Genomic DNA, 16,163 nt, shown 5'->3' with positions numbered 1-16,163 from the left:
GTGATTTTAAATGGTGTTTCTCTTTCTACCTCTTGCTGTTGTGATGTGTTGGAAATATATAGAAATGCTGATGATTTATGTGCATTTATTTTGTATCCTGCAACTTTGCTAAAGTTGTTGATTATTTCTACAAGCTTCTTAGTTGATTCTCTAGGATTTTTTAAGTATACCATCATATCATCTGCAAAGAGTAATAGCTTAGTCTCCTCGTTGCCTATTTTGATACCTTTGATTTCTTTTTCTTCTCTAATTGCTACTGCTAGTGTTTCTAGTACTATGTTGAATAATAGAGGTGATAATGGGCATCCTTGTTTCACTCCTGATCTTATTGGGAAGGCTTCTAATTTATCCCCATTGCATATAATGCTTATTGATGGTTTTAGGTATATACTGTTTATTATTTTTAGGAAGGGTCCTTCTATTCCTATTCTTTTCAATGTTTTCAATAGGAATGGATGCTGTATTTTGTCAAAGGCTTTTTCAGCATCTATTGAGATAATCATGTGATTTTTGTTTGTTAGACTGTTGATATGGTCAATTATGTGGATGGTTTTCCTAATGTTGAACCATCCTTGCATTCCTGGTATAAATCCCACCTGATCATGGTGGATGATCTTCTTGATTACTTGCTGGAGTCTCTTTGCTAGTATTCTATTTAAGATTTTTGCATCTATGTTCATTAGGGAGATTGGTCTATAGTTTTCTTTCTCTGTTTTTGGTCTACCTGGCTTTGGAATCAGTACCATATTTGTGTCATAAAAGGAATTTGGAAGGACTCCCTCTTTGCTTATCATATCAAATAATTTGTATAGTATTGGGATTAGCTGCTCTTTGAATGTCTGATAGAATTCACTTGTGAATCCATCAGGTCCTGGTGATTTTTTCTTAGGGAGTTCTTTGATGACTTGTTCAATTTCTATTTCTGATATGGGATTATTTAGGTATTCTATTTCTTCTGCTGTTAATCTAGGCAATTTATATTTTTGTAAATATTCATCCATATCTCCTAAATTGTTATATATGTTGCCATATAATTGGGCAAAATAGTTTTTAATGATTGCCTTAATTTCCCCTTCATTAGAGGTGAGGTCTCCCTTTTCATCTTTGATACTGTCAATTTGGTTTTCTTCTTTCCTTTTTCTTATTAGATTGACTAGTACTTTGTCTATTTTATCTGTTTTTTCAAAGTACCAGCTTCTAGTCTTATTTATTAATTCAATAGTTCTTTTACTTTCAATTTTATTAATTTGTCCCTTGATTTTTAGTATTTCTAATTTAGTTTCCATCTGGGGATTTTTAATTTGCTCACTTTCTAATTTTTTGAGTTGCATGCCCAATTCATTAATCTCTGCCCTCCTTAATTTGTTAATATATGCATTCAAGGATATAAATTTCCCCCTGAGTACTGCCTTGGCCGCATCCCACAGAGTTTGGTAGGATGTCTCATCATTGTCATTTTCTTCAATGAAATTGTTGATTGTTTCTATGATTCCTTCTTTTACAAATTGGTTTTGGAGAATCATATTATTTAATTTCCAATTAGTTTTTGATTTTCCTGTCTAGGTGCCCTTACTAGTTATTATTTTTATTGCATTATGATCTGAAAAGGTTACATTTATTATTTCTGCTTGTTTGCATTTGTTTGCAATGGTTCTATGCCCTATAACATGGTCAATCTTTGTGAATGTGCCATGTGCAGCTGAAAAGAAGGTATATTCCTTTTTGTCCCTATTTATTTTTCTCCACATATCAATTAAATCTAATTTTTCTAGGACTTCATTCACCTCTCTTACCTCTTTCTTATTTATTTTTCGGTTTGATTTGTCTAGATCTGAAAGAGGAATATTTAGATCTCCCACTCTTATGGTTTTACTATCTATTTCCTTCTTGAGCTCTGCCAGTTTCTCCTTTATGAATTTGGATGCTATACCACTTGGTGCATATATATTGAGCAGTGTTATTTCCTCATTGTTTATACTGCCTTTAATCAGGATGTAATGACCTTTCCTGTCTTTTTTAATCATATCTATTTTTACTTTGGCTTTGTCAGAAATCATAATAACCACTCCTGCCTTCTTTTTCTCATTTGATGCCCAAAAGATTTTGCTCAAGCCCTTAACCTTAAACTTGTGTATGTCCAACTGCCTCATATTTGTTTCTTGTAGACAACATACGATAGAATTTTGGTTTCTGATCCACTCTGCTATTTGCTTCCGTTTTATGAGCAACTTCATCCCATTCACATTCAGAATTATAATTATCAGTTGTGCATTCATTTTTGTATCCTCCCCTAGACCCACCACTTCTTCTTATACTATTTTCTTTTAAACCAGTTGTTTGCTTTGAGCCGGTATCCCTTATCCCCTCCCTTGATTGACTTCCCTTTCTGCCCCCTCCCTTGTTATTCCCCTCTTTTTGTTTTTAAAGGCCTATTGAATTCCCTCCTCTTTCTTCTCCCCTCCCTTTTTTGACCTCCCCACTCCCCTGCTCCCTTTGGTTTATCCCTTCTGACTTTCTCAGTAGGGTTAGATAGAGTTTTTTATCCCATTGGATAATAAAGCTACTCTTCCCTCTCCGGGTTAATTACACTGAGAGTAAGGTTTGATTATTACCTCTTAATGCTCTCTTCCTCTCCTTCTTATAATAGTATTTATCCCCACCCCTTCCCATGCCCTCTTTGTGTGTAATAGAATATCCTATTTTTCTTATTTACTCAGATTTCTCTTGGTGTCCCCTACCCCTCTTTCCTACCCCCCTATGTCATCTTAGACCATTTAGTATCCTGTCCTCTCCCTATGAATTATTCTTCTGTTTGCTATAATAGTGAATAGAGTTCACTACAGAGAATTATACATAGCATTTCTCCACATAGTAATACAGATAATTAGGTCTTATTTAAGCTCTTAAAGAGTCAAATTTCAAAAATTATGAGTTTTCTTTCTTTTCCCTCTGTTTCTTATTTACCTTTTCATGTGTCTCTTGATTTTTGTGGTTGGATATCAAACTTTCCATTTAGTCCCGGTCTCTTTTGTGCAAAAACTTGGAAATCTTCAATTTTGTTGAATGGCCATACTTTCCCCTGGAAGTATATAGTCAGTTTAGATGGGTAGTTGATCCGTGGCTGAAGGCCCAGCTCTCTTGCCTTTCTGAATATCATATTCCAAGCCTTGCAGTCTTTTAGCGTGGAAGCTGCCAGATCCTGTGTGATCCTGATTGGTGCTCCTTGATATTTGAATTGTCTCTTTCTGGCTTCTTATAAGATTTTTTCTTTTATTTGAAAGCTCTTCTTGAATTTGGCTATTATATTCCTGGGTGTTGACTTTTCTGGGTCCAGTGTAGAGAGTGATTTATGGATCCTTTCAATGTCTATATTGCCCTCTTGTTGTAGGACTTCAGGGCAATTTTGCTGAATAATTTCTTTAAGTATGGAGTCCAAGTTTCTATTAATTTCTGCTTTTTCTGGAAGACCAATGATTCTCAAATTGTCTCTTCTAGACTGGTTTTCTTGGCCTGTCACTTTCTCATTGAGATATTTCATGTTTCCTTCTATTTTATCAGTCTTTTGACTTTGTTTTATTTGTTCTTGTTGTCTTGAGAGATCATTGGCTTCTAATTGCTCAATTCTAGCCTTTAGGGACTGGTTTTCCTTTTCAATCTGGTCATTTCTGGTCTTCAGTTGGCTTGCCTCACTTTCCAATTGGGAAATTCTGCCTTTTAAACTGTTATTTTCTTGCCAGATCTCTTCCATTTTCCTCAACATCTCATTTTTGAACTCTTCAATGGCTTGTGACCAGTTTTCATTGTTTTGGGAAGGTTTGAATACTTGTTTGTCCTCCTCTGTTGTCTGGATTTTCTCTGTGTAAAAGTTGTCGAGTGTTCCAGTTTTTCTTGATAATCTTTTTCTTCTGGGGTTCTTGGCTTGCCATTGTTAGCCCCGCCCCTTTTGAGCTTTCTCTTCACACTCAGGGCCTGCCTGCACTTTCTAAGCTCCCGGGGGCTCCGGTATCCTTGTCCTTGGGGTCAAGCCTCCTGGTTGTCCCTGGTCTTCCCCTCTGCCCGAGGCTCCTTCAGCAGTCTCAGGGGCTGCTTCCACAGCCGCACTCCCGTCTGCACCGGGTCCCCACTCGAGGTCCAAGCCTGCACTCGAGATCTTTGTCCACACCTAGGGCACTGCCTTCACCCACACAGATGCTCAGGAAAGTCCGTGTGCTCGAGATCTTTGTCCGCGCCCAGGGCAATGTCTTCACCCGCGCAGATGCTCGGGAAAGTCCATGCGCGTTCTTTAGCCACTTGGGGTCCTACGTCTTGCAGCTCTCAGGTACAAGCCCTGGAGCTGCCAGTGACTCACTGGTTGCCCCAATCCCGCTTTCACTCTTGTGCATTGGCCTTGACGCTGTGCATGGTGTGGGGGGGGGGTGGTGGAGGGGCTTCTTCCTCTCGTGTTTTAGTGAGAGCTGTTTCACACCTTCACAGTGTGGAAATGCCCCGGTTCCACGTACCTTTAATGCTAAGCCCCGTTGTGGGGTTCCTTCGTTCGTCTGGATTTGTTTTTATGTCCCCTTGAGGAGTCCTGTATGCTTTGGTTAGGAGAGATCGAGCAGCTGCTCTTTACTCTGCTGCCATCTTAACCAGAAGTACATAGTAGGTATATTGTTAATTTTTGTAAGGGAATAATCATATGAAAACAAAGCCCACATAAATTAAAGTGAAAAATTGTATGTTTTGATCTGCATTTTGACTCCAATAGTTCTTTCTCTGAAGGTGGGGAGAGAATGAAAAAAACCCACGGTATTAAACTCATCTATTGAGATATTTATGTACTATCCACTGTGATATGCATGAGGCATGCAGACAATGAATAAGACATTATTTAGTCTAGTTGGAAAGATAAGAGGAATAAGAAAAATTTGTACACAAATTAGAATACCTAACAGCATAAAGAGATTTATCAAGTACTATAAGCTACCTGAGTAGAATGAAATTGCTTCTAGTGTGGAGGGATCCAAGGAACACTCAGACTGACCTTAAAGGATTCATAGGCTATCACCAAGTAGAGATGAGGAACAAATAGTCCATTGTAAGGTCAAGGAATGGTTTGAGCCAAGAGGCATAAAGAAGAAGGCATGAATGTGGGGAATAGGTCATAGTCTTATTTGCCTGGAGCACAGAGCACATAAATGAGGGTGGTAGGAGATAAAGCTGGAGAGTTAGGTTGGAGTCAGACTGTGGAAAGCCGTGAATATCAAGTCCAATGATCATGAAGTACATTACAAATATTTTAAGAAATAGTTATTAGTCACTCAATATCTGATCCATGTTATAAAATATTTTGAATAGTTCATTTTAAAATACAAATATATACTGTATGTATTTCATCTAACCTACTTTTTGGTTATTTTCCTCTTTTGTTGCCATCCTGCCAAGTAGGATGGATTTCCAGCAACATCTTGTTCCTTTGACTGTACTGTCCTTTATTTTTCCCCAATTGCTTTGATTGTTATTGGTTTAATTGCCAGCCCATTGTCTGGACTGCATATAGTTCTCTAGCTATGCCAGTTCCCTTTGACTCATTCAGCATCATTTCCTTGTTTTGAATAGGAATAGGATGCCAGAGTAATCTATATCTATGATAAAAGTCTCATGTTTATTCTTGTAGTGATGAGAGTACAAGCAGCAACTGGACAGTACTAAAGAACTGAAACCATTTCACAAATTTTGATTACTTCTTGGGAATAAGAGTTGGGAAGAGAAAATAATTTGAAAAATGTAATCTAACTATTGTTATATATAAGATAAATTCTTAGTGTAATACCACTCTACTTATCCAGAGGTTTATTTTCTTGCAGCCTCAAATTTCCAGAATAGTTCCAAACTCTACTAAGTGAAAAGACTCCTTACTGCCTGCAGTAGCTGTAACAAAATCTCTGTACCAAAGTTTTGTACTTCCTTAGGGTCCCAATCAGATTCATTGAGCTCCTAATTCCTTTTTAAAAATTCTGAACACAATAAATTTGTACAGAAAAAGAATCAGACAAAATTCTATTTCCTGAGTGCAGACTATATCCACAAAGTTAATTTAATTCATAGGAAAATATATGGATATACACTGAAGACACATAAATGACATTTAGATTTTATATAAACTAGATTTGAGGGTGCAGAAAGAATGATGTTCAGACCAATACAAATTCTACGATCTTTGCTGACATATGAGATTGATACACAATTAACTTTATGTAATTGATATATAATTCTTAATGAATTTTGTTAAAAGAATGACAAGAGAGGGAATCCCTGGTATGATGGATTTGTAGGTTGGTTTGAGTGAGTTAATGAACAAACCCCCAGGGAAACTCTTTTCCTGTCTGGGCAGAGTGCTAATGGCTGCCCTCTGTCCCAGACTAGATTTCTAATGGAGAGATAGACTGAGTAGTAGAGTATTAAAAGGACTGAAAGGGAGGTCCCCTAGCAGATGTTATTTGGACCTGGTCAAGATGGATTGACTAGTCGATCTCAAGGGGAAATCCCTTTCTTCCTGCAAGACATTGACAGAGAGACAATGGCTGCTCTCTGTCACTTTAGAATATGATGGAGGTAAAAGGGCAAGCAGGAGTCTGCACCAGGATAGACACTGAAGGAATTAGAATTGACTTTTGGTCAGGACTTTGCTTTATGCCTGACTTTCCTCAAATGTCCCTTCCTGGCCAACCCCTGCTAGAGGAAGAGCAATATTGGGCACCTCAAGATTTGACTGAACTTGAGGCGAGAGCTCTTCCCCCCTAAGAAACCCTTCACCCTTCAAGCCCTTTTCCCTCTCAAATATTATCTGACTGCATTAGGTTATCAATTCAAAAGGGTGGTTTAATAAACAAGTTCGAGGAAAGGATTTGGAGAGTGGGAACAGAGTGGTTTGGGGTCCCTCTTGGCCTAAGCCCTGGCCTGAAAGCATTCTTTGATTCCTTTTTTCCTGTGCTAACCTAATCTAGAAATGATAGGTTGCAAATGTCTTTATATGTATATTAGCACAGAGAGAGAATTTCTTCTTCTGGACTGGCTCAGTGTGCTTTTCCGGGCAAAGCCCTTCAGCAACTGCAAATGTTCAGCCAGTCCTCTTAAGTTTGTTGTCCAAGAGCAACAGGTACCATCCACAGGTGTTGAGGTCTGAGGAAAAGTGTTGGGAAATCCTCAGGTATTCAGGGGATTCGATTTTGAGGTGAGGTAGGAGCTCCTTCCTGTTCTGGGTCCAGGAACGAACTCCCCTGTTACAGTTCCTTTCCCAGAGGTCTTTGCTTTTCCTTCCAACTGCCTCTCCTGTCCTTCAGGTCTCTCTCTGCAACATTCCATCCCCCTCTATGCAAGATTCCACTTACAGTTTTGGCTCATCCGGAGTCAGTATAATGGGCAGTAACACAACTACACCACTATAGAGATTTTGAAAAAAAAAATGATTAAAAGGATCCATATGTACAAAAATACTTACAGTAGCACTTTTTTGTAATAACAAAAATCAGCAAACTAAGGGAGCATTCAAAAATTGGGAAATAGCCCAGCACACTGAGATATACCAATGCTTTATGTAGGTTGCTTTTTACATTTACTTTATTGCAGACAATTGCTTATTGCTTTCCTGGCTCTGCTTACTTCATTTTGTGTCAGCTCATGTAAATCTTTCTATGCTTCTCTGTATTTATCATTTCTTTCTGCACAGCAACACATTGCATTACATTCATATATCATGATTTGTTTAACTATTCCCCAGCCAATGAACATCTGTCTTGTTTCTAGTATCTCGCTGCCACAAAAATGCTACCATAAATATTTGCCTGTATATGGAGTCTCTCTTTTGTCAATGACCTTGTCAGCAGTTATCCCTTCCAGTATGACGTTTGAGTAAAAAACCAAATGATTAAAATAACATTTATGAGATTCTGAACAATCCTTGAAGTCTTATGAAAACACCCAAGAATGTGCAGCTGGCAACTATTGCTGATGCTCAGATAACACAGTTTATCCACTAAGCAGTCAGAGTTTGATTTTATTGTGTTTCTAACCCATGAAAGATCTTTAAAGGGAAAGTCTGTCTATATGAGGTTGTACATTTTTTTAAAATGGCCACCATGGGCTCTGCTACCAATGAAATTTTAGGTAAATAAATCTTTCTCTGGTCAAACAAACAAAAAAGGAAATAGCTCTTCCACACTATATTCAACAAAATGGATTTCCTTAGAATGTCCAATGAAAATGGCTGCAATTACAAGAAGTGAAAGAAGAGAACTAGTCACATTCTCATTGAAAGACAGAGCTGAGTTTGATCCAGATTTATCCACACATGCTGTATTTCTGAGTATTAAACCTCATCTCTCTGCTGATTTCTTCCAATAATTCTGTCATTTCACCCTGATGTCCCTGATGTCTTTTACATGAGTTTTCTTGTTCCAAAATCAGTAAGTAAAACACTATACAGTCTTGCCACAGACCCATTTTGATTATATACACTCAGTGAAACAGTTTTTCTAGGCTCCAAATGGATCAATTCATCATTTTCATTGAGCTTTCCAAGTACACACCTCAATGTGATTCATTGGATTTTTATTTCTTTCCACTCAAACTCTATAACTGATGTGTTTCATGGAGCAAAAATAGTCCACACTATGAATATGTGTTTTTCCTCTCATTTGGATCATAGTCAAAAGACACTACAGAAACTATCAGTCAATGCTGAATCAATAATTCAACTATTCAGTTATAGCCTTTATATTGAAGCATATTTCCCTGCCTGATAGAATTCAAAACTTATGATTCATAGTGACTACATCTGTGAAGAGGTCTTTAAATTTGAGACCCATGGGCAAATCCAGGTCCAGGATCTGTTCATGTCTTGCCACAGTCTCAAAAGCAGCTGCCATCAGAGAGAGAGACAGTACAGTGAAAGGGGGCATATTATAATTTTTTTAACCACTTTTTTTATGACTTCTTTTGCTTTGCTTCTTCATAATAACTTGTTTGTGAGGTGCTGCTTCTTTTTTGTATCTTGATTCCCAAAGTGGGTGCCACCGCCCCCTCGTGGGTGCTGCAGCAATCTAGGGGAGGTGGTGATGGCCACAGGTGCATTTATCTTTCCTATTAATTCCTATTAAAATTAAAAAAAATTAATTTCCAGGGGGCTAGTATTTTTTCTGGAAAGGGGGTGGTAGGCCAAAAAAGTTTGGGAACCACTGCTTTATAGGGAGGTCAGAATTTTCCAGATAGCTCCATTTTCCTTCAGTATCTCTGCTTGGTTTGAACTCCATAGTACATCATGCCTTAGGATAAGTTGATCACCTAAAATCTCAGCATCATGCAAATTGATCCAGCTTTGGATGTTCAGCACCCCCCTAGGTCCCTCAGTTGCCTTTCCCTCTGAATAGGTGCACTAAACACCTCCCTTTTAAATATCTTCCTTTAAAGAAGACTTAGAACTTTCTAAGCAATTTTCCATTTTTGGTGTGCTGTTTGGTTTTGACTGCAGGGAACATCATATCACCCAGTGAACACTGTCTCCTCCTTCATCCAACTTTTCAGCTTTCCTTTGTGTGTTCCCATTTGACTGTAAGCTCCCTGATGGCAGGGACTATGTTTTTATTTTTTATATCCCCAGTACTAGAGTGTTTGGAACATAGAAAGCACTTAATATACATTTGTTGAATTGAGTTGAACTATTATGAACCACTTGCCCTTCAAATGATTCTCAATTTTAATTCTTCAAAGGCTGTAGTTTCATTACTCTCAACCATATGAAACCATCTGGGAAAAAATGTACCTTTGTTTCAAAGAGAAACTTGGAGTCATTAAAATAAAATTTCAATTTCACCAAAGCAATCTAGCTCATTTTCCTCCTCCTGTTCAGTTGGGGGTCCAACTCATTGTCTATTTACTGTGTCCTTTATAAAGGGCTTAGAACTTTCTAAGTAATTCTCCATTTTCTATGTGCTGCTTGGTTGGATACTGTTTGCAAATAGAAACTGGTGTTCATATAACAGCTAATCTTTTTTTTTAAACCCTTAACTTCTGTGTATTGGCTCCTTGGTGGAAGAGTGATAAGGGTGGGCAATAGGGGTCAAGTGACTTGTCCAGGGTCACATAGCTAGGAAGTGTCTGAGGCAAGATTTGGACCTAGGACCTCCTGTCTCTAGGCTTGATTCTCAATCCACTGAGCTACCCAGCTGCCCCCTAACAGTTAATCTTAATGTGGACAACAGGCATTCTTCGTCCATTTGGTTTCTGATGACACTAATCAATGTAGGATCATTGCATGAAGATGTCAAAGTAGTCCAATACTTGGCTGACCATCTCAAGCAATATATCCAAAAGCCAGCCAGGGTTCTTGATTCAGACCTAAATATGTTCTCGGTTTTTCAGTGCAAAATCTAAGCCCATGCCAGATGACTGTAACAGAAATGTATGACTTGTATAATAAATGGGTCAGGGGCCTTATGCTGGTAATATGCCAGCAGGAGGATGGTGCTATTTGAAAGGATGGAATGAGCAGTACCCGGGCTGGGCTTGAAACTTGTTATAAATGTATCAAGGATCCAACCCAGGTAACTGAGCGACAAGTGAAACCCTCACTGCTAGACACCAGGCTCCTTTAAGATATCAGATTACCAGCTCCTTCTTTGCTGAGGAAGCAGCTTCCTATTGGTGAATGGTAGGCTAACAGAAAGTGGATGTTGAACTTCCTGCCCTTCAGCAATGGAGTTTGTTCCAGCTGAAACTGCTCAGAACCCCTTCAGTTGCCTGTCCCTGCTTGGCTTTAGAAGGTAGGCAAACAACCACAGAGTTCTCTGGTTAAAACTAAGGGGTTTATTGATAACAGAGTGAAGGGAACAAGGCAGTGGAAAAAGAGTTAGGAAGTAATGAGATCTAAGGATGAAAGGTTTATCTGACTAAGGTTGCTAATACATCTTGTCTGGATGGTCTTCTGCTGACCCAGGGCAAGTAGCCCTGGGTCAGAGTGATGCGGTCTCTAGATAATAAATAAAGTTGATCTTTGACTAAAGGATTTGCCATTTGTGCTAATAGTATTGGTAAATTGTTCTACAGGATTGGTTTAAACTCTATTCTAGGCCTAAGCTACCCATGTTCTCACTCCCACCACCCGGGCCCAGGGGGTAAGGGATAAGTGAGTGATCAGGGGAGAAGTCAGGGAAGAATGGTACCTAGCCCTGAGTCTCCAGGGCTTTATATCTCTTGGCCCAGCTGGCAGTTGGTGCTTTACCCTATGTCTCATTCCAACCAGGGCAACTGACAGGTTGCCCCAGGCCAACATGGCAAAGTTATTAATCTTATATTACACTTGCTCAAACATTTTCCTGAACTTGACTTTCTACTTTTGCTTATTTCTCTAATTCTATTTCTGATACTACCAAATAACTATAGAATGTGATGACAAATTATTAAAATGCTACTTAATCGAATGAAACAAAACAACAACATATTCATTTGGAGGAAATAAAAGGTCAATAATTGCCAGTGGTGTGATAAAAAAAAAAGGAGGAAGAAGGCTCTACCCTATCTCAAACTATTCTACACAGCAATAATTATCAAAATTATCTGTTACTGAATCAAAGAAGTAACAGAATAGTTAAGCAAGATCTAAAAACCTAGGCATAGCAGCCAAGAGACTGATAAACCCCAAAACACAAAGTACTGAGAAAGAGATGTTTAATGATAAGGGAGTATTTCTAACTAGACAAGAGAAGAGATCATAAAAGGCAAAAGAGACAAATTGATTTTATAAAGATAAAAGGCATTTTCACTGGTAAAATAAATACAGGCAGAATCAGAGAATGAAGATGTGGATTGGCATTAACTATGGATTTGCATTAACTTTTTCCCATTGAAGACTGACATCCAAAATCTATAGGGAATTAGCAAAAAACATAGAATTAAGAGTCATTTCCTATAAAAACTATCACCTAATTAATACGATCGGTGTTCTGTTTTAGAGTCCCAGGAACAGGAGAAATGCAAATTAAAACAATTCTCAATTATCATTTCACTTAGCTAACAAAGATGCTAAAAGATGAAAAAACTTATTCTTGGATATTTCTTTGGCAATACGGTCATTCTGGTTCACTGCTGTGGAGCTGTAAATTCATTTACTCATTCTGGAAAATAGTTTTTAATTATGGAAAAAAAGATTGAAAGTAATCCTTTGACTCACTACTGGGACTATATCCTAACGAAGTTATGGGTTTTGCTGTCAATATTTACAAAAATGTTTATTGTTGCATTCATTTTGATTACAAAAAGCTGGGAACAAAATATTTGCCCACAAATGACTGAATAAGTTATGGTACAAAAATGTAATGGAATATTATGATGTCACAAAGAAAGAACATGAAGAATTTGAAAAATGTGGCAAGGATTTTATGAAGTGATGTTGTGATAGGAGCAATATCCTAAGACCCTGCCACACACAGATTAGACTAGCTTTCCCTCAAAAAATATTAAAACTTTCCTGTAGAATTAATTGTCTCAGGAAACTAAAGGCTCAGGCAATTGACATGGCTTTTTGTACATTAAGTGCTAAAGTCAGGTCATTAAGTCACCTGGCTTTTCCCCAAAACTTATTTTTAAACACTACCTTCCATCTTCAACTCAATACTGCATATTGGTTCCAAGGCAGAAGAGCAGTAAGGGCCAGGCAATGAGGATTAAGTGACTTGCCCAGGGTGATATAGCTATGAAGTGTCTAAGGCCACTTTTGAACCAGGATCTCCCATTTCTAGGCCTGTGTCTTGATTCAATGAGCCACCCACCTGCCCCTTGTTTCCAGTACTTCAGCATAGGAAAGTAATACTCAGTTCAATCAAAGCCAAATCATCATTTATTATCCCAACTAAACCTTTTGTTAACTGTTAGATGGATTGTAAATGTCTCATTTTGTTTCAGTCTCAAATCTGAGGTGGTAGCCTGGCCTATTACAGATACAGAACAAAGAAAGTAGAACTAGAAAGAAGAAAATGTATATAAGGACCACAATGTAAATAGTGAACGTGGAGAGGCAACAAAATTCTGATCCAGTTATGGTCAATGTTGGCATCATCCTGTCAAAGTTATGGGATATGTTCTTCCATTAGTGACTACAAATGTCTTCTTCCAAGCAATGTAGTTTGGGATGGAGTTTGCTTGGGTATTTGTCTGGAGTGCCTGGGCTGGACCACCATCTCACTCCTGCCTCTGGAAGTCTCGTTTCCCTCAAAACCTTGCCGAGGAACTACTTTGTACATGAAGCCTTTCCCAATTTTCCCAGTAACTAATGACCTTTTTTTCCTTTTGTTTTTTTTCCTGTATATATTTTGCATATGCTCATGTATATCCAAGTAGCCCCTCCCAAAATTAATTTTCTTGAGGGTAGGGATTGTTTGATTTTTGTCTTTGTACATCCAACATCTAACGTAATGCTTATGCTAACAGGTCCATAGTGAAATAAATGTGTAGATAATATAGATGGAAAGATTTGTAGCCTTGTTAATACATAACTGAGGGACTAGGCTCTACAGGCCTGAGCAGACCTGATTGTCAGCTTGTTGGGCAAAATGCTATCTGACTCTCTTAAACCTTGGTAAAATAGTAACTGAGGCTTATTTTATATCCAAGTAAAAGAGGAAGGGTGAGGACCAGGGAAAAGGAGTCCCTAATCTTAAAATCTAGATTCTCCATCCAACTCCTACGGATTCTTCACAAAACTTTCTTCAAAGATCTTCAAGCTACACTTCACTACACTGATTCTCTTTATAAACCCATACTAACTAGCTAATCCGTGTTAACTGGTCCTCAAATTAAAGATAGTCATGGTAAAAGTTCATCAGGTTGAAATCTTGATGAGCTCAGCCTATTAGGCACTATAAGCCTCTTCTTCACCTATAGGTTCCTCTGGGTACATACAGTCAGGGAAACTCTCAGGAAACCAGGAGCTTACAGGATCACAGGGAGATGGGAAATTGGAGACAGGGAAGGACAGGATCTATGGATCTTCAAATCTGTCTTACATAGGAACCACCAGTTCTCAGGGATAGGTAAGTAAACTTCACTTAGGCCAAGACCGTTCAACCCACAAGAAGTTCTCTCTCTCCTCCTGTAGAACAGGAACAACAGCCCCAATGGTCTCTGTGTGTCATCTTTTCAGCAGACCTCCCATTCCAGAATAGGGTCCATAAAGTTCTGTGCGTGTGACCAGACCCTCCTTTGTAAACCCTTGTCTTTGGCCACTTTTTCTACTTTGCAAAACCCTGTTTTCTTTTATTCTCCCTTACAATAATAAGTATTTAATAAATGTTTGTTAGCCAGGCCTAAGACAGGAGGTCCTGGATTCAAATATGATTTAATACTTCCTAGTTGTGTGACCCTGGGCAAATCACTTAACGCCTATTACCTAGCCCTTACCACTCATCTGCCTTGGAACCAATACACGGTATTGATTCTAAGACAGAAGGTAAAAGTTTAAAAATAATAATTTTTTTACATTTTGTTTATTTGTATCTAAATATAATATATAAACATATTATATAACTATAAAATATAGCTATAATATATAATTATATCATATAACTATATTGCATAACTATAACATACAAATATATCACATAACCAATATATAAATATATCATATAACTATAATATACAAATATATTACATAACTATAATATATAACTATATCACATATCTATAACATAAATATATCACATAACTATAATATATAACTATATCATAACTATAATACATATTATATAACTATAATATGTAAATATATTTTAAAACTTTGTTTAGTTTGTTGATTAAAGTATGAAGGGTTTAAAAAATAAAATCAAACGTTAGCTCATAAAACTTCTTGTATATGGAAAATACACATCTGTAAAATACCTTATTCCTTAGCAATGCTAAACAAGGGCTATGTAAAATAATAGCAAGTCTAAGAATAAAACTGTAACAGCTTCATGACAGAATGGAGACTATGATGATGAACTTGCCCACTAGGTCTTCAGTCAAAGGCTAGATAACCTTTTTTTTAGGAATGTTACATGGGATTCTCATTTGGAATGTCAAGGTCTAGTCCAACACTGAGATTTCATAAGGGCTTTCACCTTTAATACCTTTCTTGTAACTTAAAATTGTAAACTCAAAACTTTGGCAGTAGGGAGTGGGGCGTAAGTTAGAAAATCTGGACGTTTGGGTAGAGAAACTGCTCCAAACAACACAGATCTGAAACTCAGTTGATACCATCTTAGGGGTATAAGAAACTGCCTGGAGCACTAAAAAGTTGAGTAATTTGCCCATAGTCAGGCAGCCAGCAAAGCAGGGATTGACACTAGGTTTTCCTAATTCTAAGGCCAGCCTATTCTCCACCATGCCACATCATTTCTCTTATAAAACCTATATTGGAACCCGAAGCTGAACAAAACACTTAACTACATAATCTCATTGGCACAAACAGTATAAAAACATGGAAGATTTACTTTATTACATTTGGAAGACCAAGTACGTTAAGAGAAGCTATACATTATCTTTATTCAAATTCCTATTGCAAAAATGATCTATTTTATCAAAGCAGAATTTTAGAGCTGGAAAGGACTACAGATCTAATCTAAATCCTCATTCCTTCATTTTACCAAGGTAAAAAGTATTGTGTGTGTGTGTGTGTGTGTGTATAGTGAGTGGGGGTCATATAGTTTTTTCTAGCTTTGGCTGAGTTCTAAATCAGTTAGGGTTTTGGAATCTTGAGGAAAAGAGAGTTGATTAGGGTCTCCCCTGGAGGGAGGTAGTCTGATCAGCCGAGCTGCTTCATTACCTAGCTGTAGTATTGAAATTTAGCCTAGCTTTGATATATTTACTTAAGAAATTATTATTTTGGATAAACCCTTTATATCTTCCTTCCCTAATATTATTTCCTACCTTCCCTCCCTTACCTTATATGTCTGCGGGGTTAATAAGGAGAGTAATTAGAGTTCAAAATCTGTGAAGGGTTAATTGTTATTTGACAATATTAGCTATAGAGAAACTAGTCAATCATCATTTATTCCCTTTAGATAGCAATAGCATTTAGTAAGCTGAGTTAAAGGTTGGTCCTTACTCAGACTTCATCTTTGCCTCCCTTCCCCCACCTGAGGTTCCTGAGACAA

The sequence above is a fragment of the Gracilinanus agilis genome, chromosome 1, assembly GCF_016433145.1.
Source record: "Gracilinanus agilis isolate LMUSP501 chromosome 1, AgileGrace, whole genome shotgun sequence".
In the NCBI taxonomy this organism is placed as follows: Eukaryota; Metazoa; Chordata; class Mammalia; order Didelphimorphia; family Didelphidae; genus Gracilinanus; species Gracilinanus agilis.
The sequence above is the reverse complement of the archived record's forward strand: the minus strand, read 5'-3'. Positions refer to the sequence as shown.